General features: G+C 36.6%; 1 protein-coding gene across 1 annotated transcript in view; it reads left to right on the forward strand.

Moving 5' to 3' along the window:
• Positions 1-835: 835 nt before the first annotated feature.
• Positions 836-25,283, forward strand: part of PIK3CA (phosphatidylinositol-4,5-bisphosphate 3-kinase catalytic subunit alpha) — a 72,837-nt gene continuing 48,389 nt past the window's right edge. The window contains exon 1 of the mRNA XM_070583169.1: positions 836-981. The gene's annotated coding sequence lies outside the window, so the exon portion shown is untranslated. The remainder of the gene's footprint in view (positions 982-25,283) is intronic.

Genomic DNA, 25,283 nt, shown 5'->3' on the forward strand with positions numbered 1-25,283 from the left:
GCACTCCTCTTTCGGGATGGGCTACAACTTAACCTGACGCTGGCAGAAAGATGCGCAGCAACGCTTTCTAAAACGCCTCCTTTCTAGAATCCATAACCACTTCTGGTTAGCCACTGATAGTGGCGGTTAGCCACCGCGCCCCCTTGTCTCGCCCCCAAAGGAGAGGAAATCTTATTTCCTCTATGGGCATAAAAGTGAATGAACTCATTTGCTCCCAATCCTCCTTTCTATATCTCTACCCTAGCCCGCCTCCTGCTCGTAGAAACAGATATACGACACATCTGCCGTCCTGGGATGACACCACACCCTCACTACCGCAAAACACGGAACATTAAACACACGCGCGCCAGAAAAACAGCCCAAACACCACCCCAACTTCGGGCGGAAAAAGACCGCGCAGGCGCACTAGCACCCTGGTGCCCCATTTGCCCACTTGCCCCTCCTGGTCTCTGCAATTTCACTTCCGCTCCTTTGCCCATCTGCTTCCGGGGCATTGTAGGCTCGGCCCCTCCTCAGCTCTTACCCTCCTCTGCCCGAGGAGGGGGGGAGTCGAGGGGGTGGGGAAGAGTTGGTTGTTTGTTTACACGATGTGAGCGGAAAAAGAGACCAATAAAGTTTATTCTGGAAACAAAAGGAAAAAAAACAGGGGTGACAGAGAACGGAGACGGGGGCGGGGGCGTGTGGCGGGGGCTAGCGAGGAGACGGAGCTAGAAGGAGAAAGCGGCAGTTCCGGTGCCGCCGCTGCGGCCGCTGAGGTCTTGGGCTGCTGGTGCCGCGGCCGCTGGGGCTGGGGCCGCCGGCGACGCAGGGCTCGGGCCCGGCCGGGCAGCTCCGGAGCGGCGGGGGAGAGGGGCCGGGAGGCGGGGGCCGTGCCGCCCGCTCTCCTCTCCCTCGGCGCCGCCGCCGCCGCCGCCGCCGCCGCCGCCCGCGGGGCTGGGACCCGATGCGGTTAGAGCCGCGGAGCCTGGAGGAGCCCCGAGCGTGAGTAAAGCGCGGTCGGGATGGGGCCGGGTGGGTGCCGGGGACTCGCGGGCGCGCCCGCCGCGTTGGGCGGGGGCCACCCGCCGGTCGTCTCTCGCGGCGTCGGCCGGCAGCGGAGTTCGCCCGCGATCGCCTCTCCCTCTCCCTAGCCTGCCGCTGGCCTCACCCAGATGCACGGGCGAGGGCTCGCCGCTCCCTCTCGCTGCTCCCCCGGCCCGCCGCCGCTCTCCGCGTTTCCTTCCTCTCCCATTTTTGGGGATGGGGCGGCTGGAGACTGAGGAAGTGAGCCCAGGGCCGCCGCCCCGCCGCGGTGGCTCGGTCCCCCGCGCCCTTGCACACCCACCCGGCCCGCGGTGGCTGGGCTGCCGGCGCCGAGCCGCGAGCCGTGCCTGCGGGGCTGTCACGCCCGAGGACTCCGGCCCCGCCGGCCCGGCGACCCTGCGTTCCCTCGTACTGGGTTTAAATCGCCCGGCTGGGGCTTGGAAGGAAAAGCGCTCCCTCCACCCCGCATTTCGCCTCCCACCCTTCCTCCCGAGGTTGTTTTTTTCCTTTCAACCGAGACAATCAAACGTGTTGGATCTTTCATTCATAGACCTGGGTCTGTGTGATTTGGGTCTTTGCTGAGGCTGTTACGCGATGCCTGTTTCATAGCTCCTCGGTGGTTCGGAAAGGCAGGGTAGCGCCCAGCATTGGGCGATGTAAACAGCAGACGTTCAGCCAGGGTGTTTTGACCGCGACTGGAGGGGTTTATTTTAGGATGCTAAAGGAAGAGTGGTGGTGGTGGCTAGTTACCAGACTTGGGAATCGAAAGCTGTTTTCTTAGATGTCGTTGACTGGGGAGCTGTTTACATAGTTAGAGAAAGGGTAAGGGGAGCGCAACCAGAGGGGGCTTTGTAGAAAAAACAGCCTTCATATTCTTTAATGAGGTGGAGTTGTGATTTCGTTTTGGTGAAGCTTCCTCATTCCAGCACTGCGCCTTTGTGCACATGCAGGACATGGTTTTGCGAGATGATGTTTTGAATCTTAGTTTGTGAGGCCTGAGAGAACCCTAGAAAACTTGGATAGGTAAACTCCTGGTAACTGAAGTCACTGGGTGATTTCTAGGGCCACATTTGAACCACTGCGGGCAATACTGGTCTCATGTTTTCCTGCTTAGAAACTAGGTTCTCTGGGTATTTACTTACATTGCACCGTACAGAATTTATGTGCTGGTTTACGTGTTGTTGGGAAAAGACCTGGAAAATGCTTAAGATATTATGTTACTAATTTAACATGTATAAATCGGAGCACTTTGTGTCTTTATTAATGGGCTCCCGAAGCAGCTACAGTGTAGGAATTTGTTAATATGTCCGTGTGTTCAAGTTTTAAGATTTTTTTAACTGAAGCATTGAATTCTGGTTGACAGCATAGATCTCTATCTAAACATCACATGTTCTGGAAAATTTTAATTATCAGATTAACTGTTCTGCAGTGTCATCAGCCAAAATTATCTGAAGAGGGCCCAGTGGGGGGGGGGGGGTGTGTGTGTTGGTGTTTTGTTTTTTAAGTTTTCTCACCTCGTGTTTTGGGATTAAAAAAAAAATTTCATCCTTGACTTTTTTCAAAAGTTTCTTATGGGTGTTTTATCATTGTAAAATAGAGTGCTTTCCTATTAAAATTACAAAATAGGTGATTGAAAGAAATGATAGCACATGATACAGAATAGTCTTTTTATATATCTAAAATTTTTTTAAATTTTAAGTAAGTTGGATATAGCGTTAAAGAGATGTCACTAAATATGAATAGTATACTTAAACTGAAAAATTACTGCATGAAAGTGTATGGTCTCATGGGGCTAGATATATCTAAAAGGGGGACTGTAAAAGAGCAGTAGCTTTGCCTCGCTCTGTGCATGGAACAGCCCTTCTGGAGGCAGAGCTTCCTTCCTGTCAGGATAAGATCCTCTCCATCCCAAATAAGTATCCCCTTAAAAAGAAAACAAAAAACTGAATTCGTAAATAAAATACTTATATAATAAGGTAGATCATAATAACTTTTTTCCTAAAACAGTTTACTTTGTGTGTAGCTTTCCTTATTAGTGCCCTTTACTGAATAAAGTATTTTTAACATTTGCTATTACCATTTAAAGGGCATTTGCTCTGCTGATCTGTTTATTTCAAAAGAGCTAACTTAATCCCATTTGATCTCTTTAGCAACTAGAGTAGCATTATAAGGATCAGTTCTCTATTTTATTATTTTAATATGTTGAATTCCAAGGTAGGGGTGGTTCTTTCAATGAAATATGTTTCTTAAGCATTATAAAAGATTTCGTCTCTGGTGAAAATGTTTATGATCTTAAAAGTTGTGCAGTTTTAGAAGCTAAGTCTTGGCATATCATGGTTTATATTAGCACAGTTATCAAGCTGTTTTATTAAGTGTTGTTTATCTTGAGCTACACAACAATCCTGTAGACAAGGCTGTATTACTACCTCTGAGAAATGACATTTTCATCTGAGGTCAGACAGGTGTCAGGTGACAGACTCATTGACAAAATCAATGTTTTCTGACTCTTTTCATTATGTCATGCTACCTCCAACCTGCTCCAGCTTGCTTTTTAATAGATAAAGAAACTGGAGTCCAGAGAAGTTTAATTACTTAAGATCACCTTTTCCCTTATTCGCAGTAATAAATATATACATTTAATTCCGTATATAGTGTAAACGGTGGTATTCAATCCTAGCTACATATTAGAATCATCCAGTTAGCTTTTTAAAAATACGAGTGCCAGCGTCTCATTCCCAGAGATTCTGATTTAATTGGTCTGAGATGGAGTCTAGACATCTGTTTGTTTGTTTTAAAGTTTGTTTTAAAGTTCCCCAGGTAATTTTAACAGACAAGATTGTAAAGCCCTTGCTTTCAAGGACCTTGCTTCTCTCTCTAGGTTCATCTCTGCTCCCTCCTCCTACAGCTCCCTTGACCTTTCCCTGCTTCATGTGCAAATGCTGTTTGCTCTTCTGAAACGTTTGCGAACTCCGCACCTCTTCCTTAACTGGCTGACTCCTACTCATCTTCCCTATTATCTCCTTTGAAAAGTCTAGTCTGGGTCAGGTGTCCCTGCTTCCTGTTCCCATAGTATCTTGTACTCCCACTGTCATAGCATTGACTCACTGCATTGTAGTTGCCTATTTATTTGTATCCTCTAAGATGTAAATTCCATGAGAAGGATAGGGACTCTCTCTTTTATATACAGTTGTATTCTTATTGCCAAGCACAGTAGTCAGTACATAATAGGCACTTATTGACTGAATAAATAAATATGTTAGCAACATACTTCTTTATAATATGTAATAATTTATAAATGCCAGTTGAGTTTTTATTCTTGCCAAATACATTTAATATTTTTGGTCACTAAAAATGTACATCCCTAAATTTGCCACACATATGAATTTCATTTGGAGACAGTTGAGATGTTATAAATCATAAATTGTATCCAGAGTGACACTCTACCCCAAACACACACACACGCAAAATTGGGGATCGTTATTATACACAGAACTGCACTGGAAATCAGGAGATGTGAGTTCCAATCCCAGTTTCACCACAAGTCTGTGTCCTTGGGCAAGTTTCCATCTCTTTGGGCCTCAGTTCCCTCATCTCTAACAGAGGAATCATACCGAGTGATTTCCATCGTACTCACTGATCTAGCCTTAAAATCCCCTGGGTACTGAAACATTGGTTTTGGAATCTGAAGCACCTTGATTCAAAACCTGGCTCTTACACTTACTGGCAGGATTGCTTTGGACATATTTCCTAATCTCTATAATGGGAGTAATTACTGCTCAATAGAGTTATTGTTGTTATTGTTGAGCTAAATGAGATAATGTAGCTCCAAGAGAGTTTTTGTCCTAGGTCAGGTGCTTGATAAATGTTCATTTCCTTTCCTATTAGGAGGTGTTAGATCTCATGAGTAGACTTACTTGAGATAACAGAAAGACACAGTTCATGTAATAAATCCTGTTTTCCACTTTGCTGACTACTAGCATTACAGGTGTGACTAGGGACCAAAAACGACTGTGGCTTTTAGTTTCGTTTTCTTAGAACCCCATTCCGCTGTCAAACACCCAGGTGTTAGTCACCCTGCCTGGGAAATAATTATACCTAGAAGTTTGAACCATGACAGGATAGCAAGTGCCAAGCTGTCGATATATCTGTAATACATGATATGGAGGAGGGGAGAGTCCAAACTGATGACGTTACAGCATCTCCAAAGATGAGTAAAATCAGACTTGACCATTCTAAAAGACAGGAACAAATTAAAGCTAAGGATGATTTATAAAAGAAGACTCAGAGATTTTGGTGAAATCTCTGTTAACCAAAGCTTAAAATTCAGAGACCATTATTTAGTAATTTCCAGGAGATATAGGAAATACATATACCTCTGGTCAAGACCAATTCCAGAAAGTAAGATTGTTCTCAACATCAGATTAGCAGTTACAGGCATCAGCATACTGAAGTTGTTGATATTTTTCTCTATTTGGGAGCCGTGTTTCTTAATTTTATATAGTTACCTTAGCCTTTATTTATTTGGTAATAAAGAGTAACCTTACACACAAAGTAGTAAGATCTCTCTGCTGAAGTTGCTTGATACTAATCTTATTTTTGTATAAATCAAATTGACTTGCCTGAGTTTTCCCTTAAGTTTATGTTTAAAGTGAATTGTATTAATTATCTTTTTAGAAAAAATACTGTAATAAAAATTAAAAACTGTGGGTAGGAGAAACTAAAGTCTTAGGGTGTGAAAAAGAAATATGAGGCAACACATAGTGAGGTCTGAGGATTCAACCTGAAGGCTCGAGATTTAAATCATTCAAAAAGGTTATTCAACTTTAGATAGACTGACAGTGTCATATAGCTATATATATTATTCACATGTAATCCTTCATTATATGGATCAATTGATCCTGGTTAAGGAATTTTTAGTGTTCTTTCTCCCTCTCCCCAACTATATAGTTTGGGGAGTTTAAAGTTAAAATGCTCCAATAAAGAGTTTGTAAGTTTGTAATAAAAGTGATGGCTTAGAGCTTTTTCTTCAAGTTTACTATTTCTTAAAGTGGACCTGTTTTTAGTATGGATTCTAGAGCTCTGGTCTAGACGGCGGAGGGACTAAACTCCGATCCCAAACCACTACTTTCTATTTGTGTGTGGAGGAGAGGAGGCAGATTTTATCTCATCTTTGACTCTCTTTCTGCATGGATACAATAGGACTAGTAATATGATGCTTGCTAAGTAACTCACATAATTAATGAGATAATTTAAATGATCCCAAATTGCATAAAATTATTTACAGAAAAATGTATACATACTAATCATTATTTTAAACTTATATCTAATACAAGAATAACATGTTTCATGTTTGGCCTGCAATTAAATACTCATTTATTCTGTGTCATTTTAGTAGTTAACTTGATAATTTATCTAAATTACACTCATTTATAAGAGGTTAAGTTTTAGTAACTTTTAGCATATGATTGTAATTGTTACAAAGGAGTCTTTGTATCAGGGCCAGCATTGCCATTTGAAATAAATGTTGGATTAAAAAAAATAGTAAGAATTCTTAGAGACCATGCTCATTTAGTACACTTCAGATTTTAAATATTTGTGTAGTAGAAGCCAAAGAAGTGAGTGTTATAGTGTGAAAAAAGCTGTATTAGGATAGAATCGTTCTGCTCTGATCATAACTGTCTTGTCAGATTAGTAAGATTGATTGGAGAGATGCATCTTATAAAGTACTATAGAAATTTAAGGCAATATTATGAAGAGAGTTTTAACCATAAGTGTTTTAACGGGAGGAGACCATGTTTGTGTTCATTCTTGTAGCTTAGCATAGTGCCTGAATGTAGGTGACCAGTAAATATTGATATTTTTTGCAGTAGAATCATAATTGGAAATCAAAATACTTAGCTTTCTATCAGTTAGTAGCTATATACTTGAAACTATATGAAAAGTAGGTCAGTTGTTTACTTGGTCATTTGTTGAGTATAGATTTGAAATATATAAGAAACACTTTTCTATAAGTTGTTAGTTAACTAGTTGCATACTTCTGTTGATATTTGGAGACATTTTTAACAAAGATTGATATGTTAAGGAGAGGCTGTGTCCTATAGTGAAAAGAACACTAGATCAGAAATCCTAAAATCTGGGGTCTGTACTGAGCTATTAACTACCTGTCGGCCTTAAATCTTGACCTTCCAGCACTTGTTTCTTCACCTGGAAAATTTCTAAGATTCTTTACAATTCCAAAATTCTGTGAGACTCCTAGTATTTGAAAGTCTCTTTCTGATTTCAGGGAAGAGTAAGTAAGCCATTTCCTAGATGGAGGAGAGTTTATCTCAGTTTGTTGTATTTTCAGAAGCTGAATCTTTTTGTCTGCCTGTTTATAAATTTGCACATATTTGAAGGCCCTTGTGTGAAATTATGTGGCAGAGAAAAACTGTCATCAGAATAGAATGGACTGGAAAGATTTTTTTCCTTCTTTCTGAAACCGTCAGTGACTGGAGAATTACTGCGGGCATGGCCATTTTGGTTACTGGCACTGAGAGAGCAGTTAAATGACTGACAGGCATTGAGAGTAGATCATCCATTGCATACCAGTTGCCAGGGTTATGAAGGCCAGCAGAGCTGTCACAGCACCCTTAATAGCCACTGGCCACCATCCTTACTTGTTAAAGACTTCTAGGAAAAAATGTTCCATAATTTCCCTTGGTAACCCATCCCACTAGATGGTTTTCAGAAAGTGTGTTCTAATCTTAGAAACATAATTCAAGAGGCATTTTTTTCTAGATGTATCCTCTGTTGCGCAGACAAGTATATGGAAAGATGACAAAAGTTATTGTCCTTGATCGGAAAGCAATGGTGTTTACGTTATTGATTTGTTCTTTCTATAAATGTCCAAATTACCTTCAACTTTTGAATATTTTTTAACCATCAAACTGTTCAGGTCATGAGATATTTAGAGTTATTTTGAGTATGTACTCATTTTTCAACAAGCTAAGCAGATTGTGGCTTCTTTTTCTTTGACAGATCGTGCTTTTCCAAGTACTTTTCTGATGGACTTATTGCAGGTCTGGACCTGAAAGTACCATTACATTTTGAAATAATTGACTGCTTTTAGCCTAAAAATGAGTGAATTGTGGTTTCTTTTTCCTTAGGAGGTTAACTTCTTGGCAAGGCCAGAAATCTTGGAGTTTTTTGCTAAGTAAGCTACTATTCTGTGATTATAGATTTATGGAGCACATCATCAAATGTAAGGCAACATCAATGGGAAGAACTGTGGGGAAAAAGATTGAAATTAGGCCCTACTATGAGGTCCAGTCTGAAATCAAGCCATACATGACAGCAAAGAGAGGAAAAATTACATATTCAAACTGCCGTTTTTATACTTATCATAAATATTACTAGTAACATCATTTTAAAGTTATTTTCCATATGATGATTCCTTAAAATCTAGTGGCTATTATTATTTGCCATTGAAACCCTGATAGGCAGCATCTTAAAATATTTATAAAAATGATATTTGTATTCTTTTTCTCTAACTACGTATCAGTTGTAAAAATTGACATGACTTTAGTAAAGCAGTTTCTGTACTTGATAATTACACAAGTATATCTTAAAGCAATTTAGAATATTAGTAATTTGTAGACTGGTTGTTTCTTTGTTTTCTCTTTACTAAAAATGACCAACTTTCAGCTTTCTTAGTGATATTATGGAACTCCAGATTTCCTCAAAGTCACTTTGAATAATTTGACTGTTTCTTTGCAATGAAAGTCAGTTCTTTTTACAGCTATTCACTGTTCATGGACACTACTAACGTACAGCAAATGTATCTGCTAGTATACAACTATTAAAGCACGTCTAAATGTATCATGCTATGGTCTTTTTTGTTGAACATAAATTTGTTGAGTACATTCCTCCTGCAAATAATTTTTTCCCAGCCAAAGTGGAGGCAAGCAATCTGACAGCAGGACAGAATATTTGAAGTCAGGACAGTCTTAGAAGAATCCACAAATGTGGTCAATGTACTTAGGCTTCTTTAACTTTCCTTCTCCTAAATGTATGTCATAATGGTTAAGAGCATATACTCTGAAACCAGACTATCAAAATTACTGATTTCCTAACTTAGGGCAAGTTATTTAACTGTCAGGGTTAAATATTCTCTGGGTTAATACATATTTCCTGATTTGTAAAAGTGGGATAATAGCAGTACCTACATCATAATATTGCCATGAGGTTTCGGTGACTAATACATGGAAGCATTTAGAACAGCGCCTAGCACATAGTATGTGCTCAGTATGTGTAAGCTCCTTGAGAGCACGAACCATGTCATATTCATCAATTTATTTGGGTGCTTTAACATTATGTAGTGAATTGAATTCTGTCCATTCTTAGGATTTACTAATGGATCCAATCTCTGGAGAGCAAACAATAAGGTTGCCTTCTAACAAGCTTCTTGACATTACCACTTGCTTTTTGTTCTATTACAACTTTTTAAGTTTCATTCTAGCTCCAGGAATCTGAATTCTATTTCATACCTCGTCCTAAGAGAAGTTAGCGTATGGAGATTTAGCTTGATAGGACTGAGGAATTCGTGGACAGAAGGTATTAAGTAAATGGATGTCCATTTTTCCCATCTATAATGAGCTTCTTACGGATTGATTTTCCCTGTCCATTCCTGGAATCAGAATCCCTGGCAGATATCTTCATAGCACTCTGCCATTGAAGCAGTGCTTGTTCATGCTGTGAGATAGTTCCTTTCCCTGTCTTTCTTTATGCACTAGATAGTAATTGTTTCATGTTGTCACAAAGTCCCTATGTTACGTGGCTTTTATAAAATTCTCATGTCATGTTTTAAAGCTGCTTGTGTCTCACTTGCCCATTACACTTGCTATGAGGTCTTTATTGAAGACAGTATTTAACTTGTTTATGTATCATTCTGTTTGTTGCCTAGTTTACACTGACTGGACATTGTGTAAACCTTAAAAGCCGTTTATGTCAAAATAGGGAGAGCAACTCTGTGTTTTGATTATTCCCATCAGTTCAGTCTCTGTTTGCCTTTAATCACTCAGGTGGCCACCTACGTCATTGATACAAGTTTCTGTGGCATCATCTACCTGGTTTCAGTACTGTTGTTGGCACCTTATATAAATGAGACTGTTAGTTCATCTTTAAGTTTTTGGTAAATATATGTGAGTTTATGTTTTCTTACATCTTACTTTTTAGCAGTTTAGACTGCTCTTGATGGTCACACGAGGTGACTTATTTTTCTCAAGATGATGATCATACAGTCTAAATTTCTCATACATCAGATTAATAATAAAACCCACACAGTTTTAAAAAACTACATATATTGTTATTAATTTATATGACGATTGCTTTAGAAAGTATCTGTAATTTTTAGCATGATTATTCACCATTTTTCATTGTTACTTGCTTTTAAAGAATTATTAAGCATACTTCCAAACATTTCTTTATGCCTGTAAAACTTTTTTTACAAAGAATAGAATTTTGCCTCTTTTTGGGGGGGTAGTATGCACAGTGAAGAAAAGATGACAGTGGGCTGCCCTTGTACCAACCAAGAATTTGTTGCCATACCATGTGGTTATGGCTAACCTAGGCAGTGAAGTGAAGAGTTTACTTATTTTAAAATAGCATCACAAAGAATTAGAGCTGACAACTTATGGGAGAAAATTTCCTTGATTTTCTAAGTGTACACATCAGTATGTATATTTTGAGTTACCCCAAACCTAAATTTTAATATTATGAATCTGGGAAAGGGGAATGTTATGAACTTTGTGTATATTATCTCCCTTAATGCCCACAATAGCACTTTAGTGCACATGTAGTCTCTCTGTGTCACAAATTAGGAAACTGGAGTTCTACATCTAATCAGTACAGTGGAGTCTTATCACATGAATTCAACTAGTATACTCAGCCAAAAGTAAAAACATAATAAAAGTAATCATTTAAATATTACAGTCACATCCTACTACTGAGCTTTTGCTCCAAAGTAGACATGAGATTAAAGATAGGAATTTGCTGTCGCCTCAACTGGTCTCAATATGCAAATGTGGGCATCTCACTGTATTGAATGTGATTCTGTTATTTAGACCTATAGAATGTTCTTAGAACATGGCCTCTATTACCAAGCGTCTAGTGCTGAACCAAAGAAACAGCAGTTTGTTCCAGTGCTGAAATAAAACAGCGATTTGTTTTAGACTTGCTGAGCAATTGTGTTGATTTCCAAGGTAGCCTGCAGGTATGGCCACAACAAACTATTATCTATGCATGTGTGCTCTCTCTGATACATGCATGCACATGCATAAACCCACACCCTTTTAAGTACTACATATATTTTATGTGTTACATATATAATTTTATTGTGTATTCTAGATTGCTGTATATATATTATATCTTTATACAAAACATTTCTGTACAAGGTGGTATACAAACAAAATGTGCACTGTAATTTATGGGTGATTTAAGACATTTTTCAAGGAGAATGTTGACTCCCTACATCCAAAGACTATGTTTGTGTTGTTTGCCACTGTATAACTGTATACCCTGGGTCTAGCACATTGCCAAGGACAAGGTTTATTGAATAAATGGAGAAAAAAATGTTTAATCACTCAGGTATTTATTTTTTTAAATGTAAATAGACATATGGCGATCATATTTTCTCAGCCCAAATTTTGAAGGCACTTTTGAAAAATCTCTTTCATTTCCCAGATGGGTTACTCTTAAGTCATATTAGAATAATATGGAAAATAGAATATTAGAAATTATAACTATTTCACAACGTCTGATCCTAACGTGACCACTGGAGGACTTACCATTATTTATGTTTGTTTCCTTTCTCCCATCTGTTGTTTTATAGGTATGTGGGTTTGCGAAAGGAAACTCATAGGCAGAATTTACTTTATGAAAACTGTGAGTGGGTTTCTGCTCTTTTGCCTAGAGAAATGGAAAGACTAGAAGATAGAAAATGTAAATAAGTAACAAATCTACATGTTACTTTCACCTCCTTATGTAGTATTCTTCCCTTTCTACAAATACTGTTTGAGTGTCCTATCTGATCTGTGTGGGGAAGTGGAAGTTCCCTTGGAGCCTTGGAAAGAGAAAAGTATACCCTGAGTTGCCATGTGCCATTCTTTCTGACTGGCCAGAAGACATGACTTCTCTCCTACAGTGGGGAGAAGGAAAGGTTTGATGCAGTGAAATGGGACATTTGCTTATAATTCCAGATCAGAACCAGATTATATAACCTGCCTGTTAACTACATGACACTGAATAAACCATTTATGTTCTATGAGCTTGAAATGTTGTTACTGTATAGCTAATAACTGAAATATATGTTTCCAGGGTGCTGTGTGCCAGAAATGAGCTTGTGCAAACAAGCTTTAAGAATGTAGAACCCCAATAAACGAGCAACTCTAAATAAAATAGGATATTATTTCAACAGTATATTAAGTGTATTTTATGATTGCCAAGTAGGAATTATTCTAAGAGTGCAAAAATGGCTTAATATGAAATTTTATAATAGGTCAATAAATCTGATGAGGGAAATAAAGATCAGATCAGTAAATATGGAAAAGAAACTAATAATTTCCTTTCGTTTCTTTAAAAACAGGAATGAAGAGAAATTTCCTTAACAAAATATATCAAACTAAAAGTTAAAGTCATATTTAATAATGAAACATTAGAGAAGTAACCATTTTTTAAAACGTGGCAACCCATTATTGCTACATTATTATATAATATTGTTTTGGAAGTTCTGGCCAATACAGTAAGACATGAGTTAGAAAGAAGAGGAGTAAATACTGAAAAAGAAGCTGCACAATCCCATTTTTGGTGTGATATGATTGCATTCCTAGGAAAACCAAGAGTCAACTGAGAAATTATTAGAATTAATAAGACTATAGAATAACTAGATAAAACAAATACTTTAAAATCAGTAGTTCTTTATGATAGCAATAATTGTTTAGAAAATATAACATAAAAATCATTTTTAACAATAACAGAAAATTTAAAATTATGTTAATAAGAAATATGTGAGCCCATGTGAAGAAACTATTGGGATATTGGGGGGCGGGGGCAGGGGACAAGGGTGCCACAGCTGGAGAACATTATGTTCCTGAGTGGGAAATCCAGCTATTACAAATATCAGTTTTTCTCAAGTTAATTTACAGGTTTAGCATAATCTTAATTTCTTAAAAGTGTGTTTGAGAAATTAATAAGATAATTCTTAATTTTGTCCAAGTGACTAAACAGCTAAAAATGAGATCACTGTTAAGTAAAAAACCAAGTACAGTGATAGAGAGCTAACCCTATAGCCCTATCAGATACCAAAATATACTGTAAAATTACAGTAAATAAAAGAGGTGGTTACTGGCATATGCATTGATAGTAAAGTCAGCGAAAAGGAGTAGAGATCCCAGAAACAGACATCCTAAATATAATCAAGGAGTCATCAGAAATCAGTAGAAAATGAAGACATTCAGTAAATGTTTTTATTAGAGTGTTAAATAGATAAACAAAGTCAGTTTGAATCTTTATCTCATCTTACATACCAAAATAAATTCTGGGTAAAGTGAAGAGTTAAGTGAGAGAGAGTAAATATCCTTATGCTAGTCTCAAGAAAGATATTTACCTGGATGGGGAGGTACCTTACAAACATGAAAGAATTGGAAGGACTCACCAGGGGAAGGTTCTTTACATTTGACTTTTAAATAAAACATTGACATTTATTCTGTCTTTTTCTTCCCCCCCCCCCCCCGGCCCCGTACAAATGAACAAATTAAAAGATGTACAAGCCAGGATTAGAAATTTGCAAGAATGTAACATATTATTTAAGGTGTTCAAATACTTTCAGAAACACCAATATCCATGTGGATGAATGAACAAAGAACTTGAGAAAACAGGTTCATTTACTAAAGAGAAAATAAAAGTATATGGGAAAATGTTTTTCCCTAGCAGGTAATCAAAGAAATGAAACTTTAACATGCAGTGATTATGTTCTTACTTTTTGAGTTAGCAAGAAGTTTTTTCTAATGTGGTGGTGTGGTGAAGGTGCCATAAAATGGGCTTGCTCGTGTATTTCTACTGGCATCTAAGTTGATTTGACCCTTTTGGAAAGCAAGTCAGGAATCTTTTTGCCTTTAAAATTAACATACCTTTTGGCCGCATAATTTCATTTGCAGCATTATATATAATGAAATTTTAAAACAGCTTAGGTATTCAACAAGTAAACTGTGCTATGTCTCCTATAGAAATAGGTAGTCATAGAAGACTATTGTTTATGAAGAATTTAAAATAATTTCAGGAAATGTTTTTGAGGTGAAAAAAGCAAGATACAAAATTATTATACTATATGAGCACAATTATATAAACCAAAGAAATCAACTAAAAATATGCATAGAAAAAAAGCTGTAGGGGAATACATCAAAAAATGGTAGTAATTGTTGTCTCAGGTGCATTTTCTGCTGTTTTGTTTTCCTCTTTCATCTGTGCACCAGCATGTTAGTAGACACTGCAGTCTATTTAAGTGAATGAATTTCTCTAATAAGCATGAGTTACTTTTACTTTGAAAGAAATATGAATACAGTCTACATCTAAGTTAAGAAGTGTGGAAAGCACTCTGGAAAGGAACCTAGTTAATAATACGTTACACTTAGATTTCCAGTTTTGAAAATGTTTTCACATTTCTATTTTATGTGATCCTTTTCTGTTAACATCACTGCTTGCGTAAGTTAGAAATTTGTCTTAACCTTGAGTCTGTCATCTCTGACCTACCAAATCCAACTGACCACCAGACCTTGAGTATTCTTTCTTAGAAATGTCTCTTGAGGGACGGCTCCGTGGCCTAGTGGTTAAGTTCACGCGCTCTGCTGCAGTGGCCCAGGGTTCGGATCCTGGCATGGACATGGCACTGCTCGTCAGGCCACGTTGAGGTGGCGTCCCACATCCCACAACTAGAAGGGCATGAAACTAAGATATACAACTGTGTACAGGGGGCTTTGGGAAGATAAAGCAGGGGGGAAAAAAAGGAAGATTGGCAACAGTTGTTAGCCCAGGTGCCAATCTTTAAAAAAAAAAAAAAAGAAATGTCTCTTGATTTCATCTCCATCTTTTCTCATAGTCACTGCCTTAGTTGATCCTTTCCTGTACTACTGAAGTATCCCAACTCGTCTCACCACTCTTCTTCTCCTTTTTTACTTTCCACGCTGCTGCCAGAATTATCAAACTTGTAAACAACTAGCAGGATTTCGTGTATGTGCTGTAATAAATAGGCTCTATGGAAGAAAGCAGGGGAGAGATCGACACTGTTCCACACTCCTGCCAAAATATCAGCCTAAAACACAAAATTGATCTGCTTAAAGCTTGGTAATTCCTTGTGACCTACATTGCTGCTTCTCAAGCTTTAGGTGTATGTGAGAATCCCCTGGGGAATCCCCTTTTGCCATGGCTGCTCCTACCCAGTAACTTGCTCACCTGGCACACTGTCTTCAGCTTCTCTGTAATCTGTGTAAAGTATTCCTGGACTCTCCTGGGCAGAGTTGATCTCTGCCTCCTCTGTGTTTCCACAGCCTCTATTTGTTACAATACATACATACTAACTTTTGCTTGGTTTTCTACATCTCTCTCTTCCTCAATAGACTATGAGCCTCTTGAGGTCAGCTATGCCATTTTATTTCTCATATACCTCTAGTATAAGTCTGGCACATAATATTTGCTTGATAAATGTTTGTCATATGATTAACAGTCCAGTAACGATGGCCGAGGAGTGTTTAGTCCCAATTTTCTAGTGAGGAAGATGAGGTCTTAAGAAGTTAAGTATTTGCTTTCAGTTACCCAGCTTATTGAGTCTAGACTTGAGACTTGTATCCAAGACACCTGGCTTCTTTTCTGTTTTTGGTCTTTCCAGAAAAGGTAAACAGACTACCACAGTAAAAGTTCACACACATCCCTTTTTAAGACTTTTTTTTTTCCTGCTTACATATTAGTTGATCTTTTATCATGTTTGGGGGAAAAGGTGTTTTAATAAACTTTTTCATCATATTCACACTTTATGAAATACTATCCATTCCTCTTGGGCAAGAACTGAATATTATATATTAAGCTATTTGTCTCTGTTTCATATCTGACCGCCTATACTTTGCTTTGTGATGCTTACGTGTATCCCTTGCAGAAACCGTACTGTATTACCTAATGGGGTGTCCACAAATACTTATTTAATTAAATTCAGCTGACATTTATGTAGGTAGCATTTTATTCTGCAACCATTAAGACAAAAAGCTATAAATATATATATGTATTCAAGTGGGTTTCCATTGTATTTTTTAAAGCTCAATTTCCAAAGTTTAAATGTGTTTAGCTTTGCCGTAGACTTCAGTCTTAAGGTGTTGATGGAAATCAACCACCAGCTGCAGAGTTCAGATCCAGTATGCCATAGAATACATCTAGCTATGGCTTAAACCAAATGTTAGCTATGAAATATTTAGTAGCAACTGTTCTTTTAAAAGAAACATTTTAGATAATTAGAGTCATCTTGTAATATCCTTACACCCAGCTGTCAGCTTTTTACTTTTTCTGCCAATATTTCTGGAACTGAAATCAAGAAAATGGAAATTAGGGTACCACACTTTGAAGTACACTAAACACTTGAAAAACTGTTCTGTGGAATAAGATTTCCAAATAGAGTTTCTCAGTCAGTCTCAAAAGAGTTTTATAAAAATCAAATATCTATAATAACCCTCTCTAATATTAAGCTGAAATACATACATTAATAAATAATAGGGGCATTTGAGAAATTGAAGAATTGCCTCTATTAATAGCATTGGACTTATCAAAGTAAATTTGAGCATTTAATACCATTTTTTAAATTTTCTGCTACTCTCTCTTAATTTTGTTACTATGTTTAATCAGCGTCACACTATCCTTCCATTCTCCCTTTCTTTTGCTTTCTTTTTGCTTTCTTCTAATATACTCAAATCTCTATTTTCTATCCCATCAACTTTCAATAGTATTCCTGATTCCCCACTATGTTAGACAATGAGAATAGTACCCTATTTTTCCTTTCAAGTCCTCTCCCACCCTTCCACAGCCCGTCATATATACAGTTACTTTTTACGTTATCAAGTAATGGTAACATTCACATTCTATTTTATAACCATACTTAAATCCTCTGATGTTTTGACTGTAGGTAGATTTTAATAGTTGAAGCTAATAGTATTTACGTTAATATGATTATGTAAAAATGTTTCATTCCACAACCAAGTAGAGTACTAGGATTGGAGTTTTTTCCTGTATGTTCAGTACACACACACATGCAAACATGCACATGCCACAATCAAATGGCATTTATTCTAGAAATACAAGGGTCATTTTAATGTTAGGAAATCTGTAACACACGTATAAGCACACATTTTCTCTCTCTCTCCCCCCCCATCTCCCTCTCTCTTTTTCTCTCTTTCTCTGTCTCACACACACACAACTATAGTAAAATAGGAATAGAAAGCTATTCCTTGACATATTAAATAATAGCTATCCCAAGCCAGAAGCTTCAGTTAGGTTTAATAATGAAAGATTCACTTTCCATTCACATTATAAATAATGCAAGGAACAATCAGTTGCTATTTTCTCACCTTTTTTGTGTTGGTGTACCATACTTGTACAGTTAGATAAGGGAAAGAAAACAAGTATAATAAGAAAGGAGGAGACAGATTATTGTTTGCAAATTTTACTTTCCATATCCATTTCTCTTTCTCCTAACTGCCCACTCATATCCTGCCTCTCAAATTGTAACCAATGTTAACAAAGTGATTAATTGTAAGGGAGAAAATGAGAGGTATATAAGAATACATGTTTATATGTACTTGTTAATCCAGATTTTTAATTTTATTAGTATAGAATTGTAATCAACACTTTTTTGCTTTAATGTCTTCTGAGTCTATGATTATATTCCCCTTTTAAATTTTTATTTAATTTTCATCATCAAAATAAATACATCTTCCAGTAATGACAGTATGAGGAAGTTAGGTGATTCCTCCTCCATAGAAAAGAAGCATAAGAATGCTGGAGTAAGTATATTAATATCAGCTAAAATATATTTTCTTTAAAAAAAAGTACTAGAGACAAAGAAGGACATTTCAAAATTATAAAGGAATGAATACAGCAGGACAATATAAACACAAATATATATGCACTTAATAACAGAGGCAAAAAATACATGAAGCAAAAACTGATAGAATTGAAAGGAGAAATAGGCAGTTCAACATTTAGAGTTGGAGATTTCAGTACTCTTCTCTCAACAATTGGTGGAATAAGTAGACGGAAAAATAGGATATAGAAGACTTGAATAAGGCAATCAACCAAGTTGACCTAATTGACCTAATTGACTTCTACAGGATACCACACCCAGCAGCACACTCACAGTGCGTTTGAAACATTCATCAGGATGAGCCATATATTGGCCCACAAACATAAAATGTGTTAATAAATATGAAACGATTGAAATTATGGACTGTGTTCTGCAACCACAAAGAAAGTCAATTAAAAATCAATACAGAAAAACTTAAAGTCCCCAAATATGAGGAAATTAAATTACATATTCTAAGTAACCCATGGATGAAACAACAATTAACAGGGGGAATTAGAAAATATTTTTAACTGAATGAAAATAAAAATACAACATATCACAAAATATTTGGTGTGTAGTTAAAGCAGTGCTAAGAAAAAAATGTATAGCTTTAAATGCTTATACTGGAAAAGAAGGAAGTTCTAAAATCAATTATGTAAGCTGCTACCTTAAGAAGTTAGAAAAGAGAGAGTAAATTAAACCCAAAGTAAATAGAAAAAAGGAAATAAGGTCACAACAGAAATCAAGGAAATAGAAAATAGAGAAAATTAATGAAATGAAAAGCTGATTCTTTAAAATGTTCAGTAAAACTGGTAAACTTTTAACTAGAATGATCAAGAAGAAAAGAGAGATGTAAATTAACAATATTAGGAATGAAAGAATGAGTATTATTACAGATACTATAGATACTTAAGATAATAAAGGAATATTATGGACAACTTTATACCAATCAATTTGACGACTTAGTTGAAATGGACAAATTCCTTCAAAACTAAAAATGACCAAAACTGACTCAAGAAGAAATAGAAAATCCAAGTAGACTTATATAGAATAAAGAAATTCAATTAGTAATTAAAAACCTTCCAACAACAACAAGAATCCACCCCCAATGGCATAGCTGGTAATTTTTTGAAACACTGAAGGAAGGAAAAATACCAGTCCTACGCAGATTTTCAGAAAACAGAGGAGTAAAGAGAATATCACAGCTTATTTTATGAGGCCAGTATTACCTGGACACCAAAGCCAAAGTCATCACAAGAAAAGAAAACTAGCAGCCAATATTTCTCATGAACATAGACACAAAAATCCTTAACAATATATTGGCATATTAAATCTAGCAATATATAAAATGGATAATATATCATGGCCATGTGAGCTTTATCCCAGCAATGAAAGGCTGGCTTAACTTCTAAATATCAGTTCCATGTAATACACCAGTGTATTAATGTTGAATGTAATAAAGTTGAAAAACCATATGATCATCTCAATAGACGCAGAAAAGATATTTGACAAAATTCAACACAAACTTAATAAAAACATTCAGCAAACTAGGAATTGAAGGCAACTTCCTCAACTCGATAAAAGATGTCTATGAAAAAAAACTAAAAGCATACTTTATGGTGTATGATTTTATGCTTTTCCAGTTAGGATCAAGAACAAGGCAAAGATGTTTGCTCTCATCACTTTTATTCAGCATTATGCCGGGAAGTTCTAGCCAGTGCAGCATGACAAGAAAAAGAAAGGACATGTAGAATAGAAAGGAAGAAGTAAAACTGTTTTATTCATGAGTGGCATGTTTGTGGAAAGTTCTAAGGAATTTGCATTTAAAAACCTAATAGAACTAATATGTGAATTTAGCAGGGCTGAAGGATACAAAATAATAAATGAGAATTACTTGTATTTCTATATAATAGCAATGAACAATCCAAAATGAAATTAGAAAACAAAACCACAATAGTATTATATACTTAGAAATAAATTTAACAAAAGATATGCAAAATCTGTACACTGAAACTACAAGATATTGCTGACAGAAATTAAAGAAGACCTAAATTAATTGAGCGATACTGCATGTTCTTGAATTGGAAGACAATATTGTTAGGATGGCAATTCTCATGAAACTGATCTATGGAGTTAGTGTAATTCCAATCAAACTCTTGTCAGTCTTCGTAGAAATTGACAAGCTGGTTCTAAAATTTATATGGAAATGCAAAGATACAAAACAGCAAAAAAGGTTTTTTAGGTACAAAATCTGAGGACTTACAGTACCTGACTTTTAGACTTGCTATAAAGCCACGCTAGTCAAAATAGTACACTATAAGCACAAGGATAGACATAGAGATGAATGAAAGAAATTTGAGAGTCTGTAAATAGAACCATACTTAATATGATAATTGACTTTTTACAAAGGCACCAAGGTAATTCAAGGGGGAAAGAATAGTCTTTTCAAAAAACGATGCTAGAATAACTAGGTATCCATATGGATGAATAAAAAAAAATCTTAATGTCTTCACACTAAACCCCAAAATTCATTCAAAATGGATCCTAGGCCTAAGCATAAATGCTAAAAACATCATGCTAAATAAAAGAAGCCAGACACAAAAGATTACAGGCTGTATCACTCCTTTGATACAAAATTCTAGAATAAGCAAAACTATAGTGACAGAAAGCAGATTAGTAGTTACCTAGAACCTGGGGTAGAAGTGGAGATTGACGATTTGACTGCAAAGGGAGAAAACTTTTGGGGGTGGGTAATTGAAGTGTTTTGAATTATCAAATTTGGTTTTATTGGTAGTCTTCACAACTGTATACATATACCAAGACTTATGAAACTGAATTTTAAATTATACCCCAAATAAAGCTGAAATAAAAATAATACAGTAATGTAGTTTTAAATTACTACTGTGAAAGGTTAATAAAAACAGCAGTGTACTACCCGCCTTTCTTCCCATCCTCTCCCCCTAACTTGTCGTGTGTCGTTCTTCAGGAAAACCACTTCTGATTATTTTAGCTACTACTCGTATGTACCACCTTGTAATAATGGGGTAACTGCTGTTTCTTGGCCCACCAATATTTAACATCCATTAATTTCCTCCTATAACGTGTGATTTTTAACTCTCTTAATACCCTCCTTCATTATCGCATCATCCCGCTATATTTAATTTTTACTGGTTAAATCTACACTTACTGTTTCCATTATTATGACCATATAAATATTGTTCAGTAGTGAAGCAAATAGTGCATATGGTTATATCTTTTCTGGTAACAGCTTTTTTGTTTTAATTAAATAATTGCCTCATGTTAGAAATTTGCCTAGTTACCATTGCATCTGAGTTTGTCTTCCCACAGGCTTCAAGCCATCTTTGTAATAACTTTCACCTGTGAGATCATTGGTTTGGTTATTTTCCTAAGATATCCTTCCTAGAGCCTTCAGTTTTTCTTATATAATGTTGACTGGTCCCTCAGTCTTTCACAGCTGTTGTCGTAAGACTCCTCTTTGCTCTCATCCTGGAAATTCCCTCCACCTGCTTCCTGTGTTGGAGCCTTGATTTCCTGTGCCCTATACCTTCATGGTTTACTGCCTCATTTACAGGAGCATATCCTCTAGTGGCTTCCTGAAAAGAGGTAACTGAGAGGTAAATTTTTTGAGATTTTGGATACCTAAATGTGTCATATTCTACTCCTACAATTATGTGGTATTTTATATGAGTGTGGAATTCTAGGTTGAAAATCATTTTTACTCAGAATTTTTGAAGTATTGCTGTATATCTTTTAGCGTCCAGTTTTGCTTTGAGTGGTCCAATGCTGTACTGGTACCTGATCTTTTATTTTTTTCTCTTTGGAAATGATGATCTTCTTTCATGCCTGGTATTCTGAAATTTTATGGAGCAGTACTTTGGTGTGGGTCTTTTTTCATTTATTGTGCTGCGCACTCAGTGGGTCCGTGCTTTCTACAGACTCACATCCTTCAATTCTTGGAAATTTTCTTGCCTTACCTTTTTGATATTTTTTCTTCTCTATTTTCATTGTTCTTTCTGGAATTCCTACAAGTCATATATTAGACTTCCTGGATTGCCTTTTCTAATTTTTTTACCTTTCCCTCCTACTACTCATCTCTTTCTTTTTATTCTGCCTTCTGGAAAATTGCCTTGACTTTAACTTCAAACCTTCACTAGTTTTTTTTTTTTCAGCTTTTATTCTCTGATTGTTCTTTTCTTGCTGGTTCCTCCTTTCGTCAATGATGCAGTATTTTCTCTTAGAATATTTTAATTAGTTTCTTTGACATTTTCTTCTGTTCTATCATTCTGTTTCTTAGCACTCCTGGTTTTTTTTTTTTTCGTTGGTGACTTTCCTCAAATGCATAAAGATCCTTGGCTGTCATTCATATTTAAAGGACATTAAAAGCTGATTAAAAGCTCTGAGTATGAAGGCAGTGCTCTTGGTCTGTTGGTGGTCTACACTCTAGAAAGTTGGTAATTGTTACAGTCTTTCTCTAGGTTAGTCAGTTTGGGGTCCTTTTCTGGAGAAAGTCTAGCATCTCCTGTATGAAGCTGCTGCTATTTCCAGAGTTTTACCAAAGAAAGAGGTTTTGGGTCTCCTTAGACTTTCACATAACCCTCCGGTTTTAGTTTTATCTACTTCTATGTCTGTTTAAGTCCAGAGTCTCTTGAGTTTAGGTTTTTTCAGAAACAATGCCTTCTGATTTCTGAAGAATGGGAAGTCATTGACTACGCTAAGTGGAGTTGGAGACCTGGAATTCTGATAGTTCCAGGTATCTTCCAGTCCTGAATCTTTCTGAGGTTCTGTGAGAATTGGCTTGCTTCTTATCTGTAATGACTTAAATTTAATATTCCTCACCTCATTTATCATTCCTTTTTCCCCTCTCTTTATGTATTATGGTTTAGGATTACAGTTTTCTAACTTCGTCAAAGAGGATGTTTGTTTTTCTTCCTATTTAGGAGTGATTGGAGGCACAAAGGTCTTTACTCTGATATTTTGATTTCAGGAGTTCCCCTCCCCCTTTAATAACCACACTGTTCTGTAGCTCTTCCGCTTCCTCCTCACTGTGTCTGCTGATCTATTCATATTGGTGCCTGCAGATCTGCATCATTCATTTTAATAGCTGTATAGTATTCACAAAATGCTTACTATAATTTATGTAATCATTCCCCTTAATGAATATTTTGGTTGTTTCTAGGTTTTGCTTTCATGAACATTGCTGTAAGGAATATTCTTTAACCTACTTTATGGTAAATTTTTACAAACATATCTCTATAATAAATTCCTAATTGTGGGATTGCATAGTCTAAAAATATGTCATTTTAAATTTTGAATCAGATTGTCAGATTGTCTTCTGGAAAGTTTACATTCCCACCAATAACCTAAGAGTGCTATCTTTGCAATAGAGGGTTTCATCAAGCTTAATTTTTTTTCAATCTGTTAAGTGAAAAATGGGAATGTATCATTGTTTTTATTTGCATTTTTAAATTATTTCCTCAAGCTTATTATCTATTTAAACTTTTTTTCTACAGACTCTGTATTTGTAATGTTTTCCTATTCATCTTTTTCTTACTGATTTGTCTGAGCTATTTGTAAATCACACACACACACGACAATTAGTCCTCTGTCAAATGTGTTGCAAATATATCTTTCCAGTTTGCCAAATCTTACAATTTGGTTTATGGTACTTCTGCCGGACCAAAATCTTTGACTTTTTAGTCATATTTATTCATCTTTTTCTGTATGGCTTCTTGGTATCATTGCAGTAATAATATAAATGAACCATAGTTTTCCTTTATGTAAACAGTAATCAATTATATAATGGAAGAGAAGAACCCATTCACAAGATTAACAAAAAGATCACTTATCTAGAAATAAACTTAATGTAACCATGGCAGAACTTACATGAAAAAATCTTCCGCAACTCTACTGAGAAGGCAAAGATTTCTTGGAGAGGACGCGAAAGCACTAATCATAAAAGAAAATTAGATAAATAGGACTTTATCAAAATTAAAATTTTTGCTCATCAAAAGACATCAGGAAAATGAATAGACATGCCAGTATTCTCAGTAATTATAAGTGACAAAAAAACTTATATCCAGAGTATATAAAGAACCTCTGAAATCAACATTAAAAAAATCAACTACCTAATATAAAAAGGGATAAAAAAGACTCAAACAGATATTTCACAGAAGATATACAAATGGCCAATAACCACATGAAAAGATTTTCAGCATTGTTAGTCATCATTAAATGCAAATTAAATGTTTGAATTTCTTTTTGCATATGCATTTTGCATAAAATGTATTAATTTGTAGAGCTCCTACTGCATACCCATTAGAACAGCTAAAATTAAAAAACTGATAGTATTAAATAGTTATGCTAAAATTAAAAAACTGATAGTGTTAAATAGTTATGAGGATATAGAGCAACTGGAACTCTTGGTTATTGTTGGTAGGAATGCAAAATTGTCAACCACTTTGCAGAACTGGTAGGCAGTTTCTTATAGAGATAAACATAACACTTAGTGAATTCAGACCAGGTTTGATGGTTTGCTAGGAAGACTCAGAAGACTCAGCATGTAGTCATACTCATGGCTGTGGTTTATTACAACTAAAGGATACAAAGCACAGTCAGCAAAGGAGAGGGTGCCTGGGGAGAAATCCAGGGGAGACTAGGCACAAGCTTCCACGGCTCCTCCCTCTCCCAGTGGAGTCACACAAGGTACACTTAATTCCTCCAGCCAGGAAAGCTCGTTAAACATTTATTGCACAAGCATTGTAGTAGAGGCTGATCCTTGTGCCCAACGCATACCCAAATCCAGAAGGAAAACAGATATTCAACATGACCCATGTTGTTTTCGTAAACAGTTTAGGCACAGTGAGCCAGTCTTATCAGTTAGGGGGTAGGAGTCTGCTCAAAATTTAAGATCCAAGTTCCCAGACACTAATCTAGGGCCAGCTTTGCAAGCAGGTCTTTTTTTTTTTTTTTTTTTTTTTTTGAGGAAGATTAGCCCTGAGCTAACTACTGCCAATCGTCCTCTTTTTGCTGAGGAAGACTGGCCCTGAGCTAACATCCGTGCCCATCTTCCTCTACTTTATATGTGGGACACCTACCACAGCATGGCCTTTGC

Source organism: Equus przewalskii, chromosome 18 (genome assembly GCF_037783145.1).
Source record: "Equus przewalskii isolate Varuska chromosome 18, EquPr2, whole genome shotgun sequence".
Lineage (NCBI taxonomy): Eukaryota > Metazoa > Chordata > Mammalia > Perissodactyla > Equidae > Equus > Equus przewalskii.